The sequence below is a fragment of the Kryptolebias marmoratus genome, linkage group LG16 (genome assembly GCF_001649575.2).
Source record: "Kryptolebias marmoratus isolate JLee-2015 linkage group LG16, ASM164957v2, whole genome shotgun sequence".
In the NCBI taxonomy this organism is placed as follows: Eukaryota; Metazoa; Chordata; class Actinopteri; order Cyprinodontiformes; family Rivulidae; genus Kryptolebias; species Kryptolebias marmoratus.
The window spans coordinates 9,040,250-9,041,160 of NC_051445.1; positions in this window are offsets into that span (position 1 = coordinate 9,040,250).

Genomic DNA, 911 nt, shown 5'->3' on the forward strand with positions numbered 1-911 from the left:
AGCCAGCCACTAGTGGCAAGGCTTCTATTCCAGTCTCTAGTTAATGATTCTGCCAAAAATGAAAGTTATAAAATAGAGAATTTGTGAACTGCTATGAAAGCTTTGAGATCGGAGTCGTTTCAAAATGGCGCTGATCCACTTTGGTCTTGGCTCTGCTCGGCCTTGTCTGGTCATAATAAACTGTTTTTCTTTTCCAAACTGAGACTGTTCACAGAGCTATCTACGACAGGTAAAATATTAATTGTTCGTAACCAGAGTACCCCAGTTTGACAGATCGGAACTATCCCATTAAGCTTTTTGTAAGAAAGCAAACACACGTGAAAAACAGAACTGTCCCTTTAAAGCTGCTTACAGGGCTGCTGCGTTAAAAAGGCTAAAATGTATATAGATAAATATGTAAAATAAAATCCATTGCATGAATAATGTAGTGGCAGACAAAGAATATCAGGGTTTTGGGGAGTGAGCACATGGTGTTGAACCCCAGAGTAGGGCATTGACTTTGGTATCATTCACTTTAGGGGGGTATCCCCACCACAGAGGCCAGCACTTTGAACACAGTCCCTAAAACCCTGAGATCCGCTGCAGAATCCTGCTCTGCCTCCACTTCTTACACTCGAGAGGCGAAAAGAGCAGAGCACGTAAGTGGACTCTCAGTGAGAATTCAGATGATTTGCACACCTCTCCCTCTGAACCTTCTCCACACACACACATAGCGGTCTGGACGTGTCACCTAGTAACCTCAGGGTCAGCTGCTCCCCGGTTACCTGGCCCGTGGCACTTCCTGATACAAGTGGACATCAACTGGTCAACATGCCTCCTCTCGTCAGGCCCTAAAAACGAGAACGGGCAGCTTTGGTGATAAATCTGCTCTGAGGCACAAACCTGGAAGCTTTTTTTTTTTTTTTTTTTTT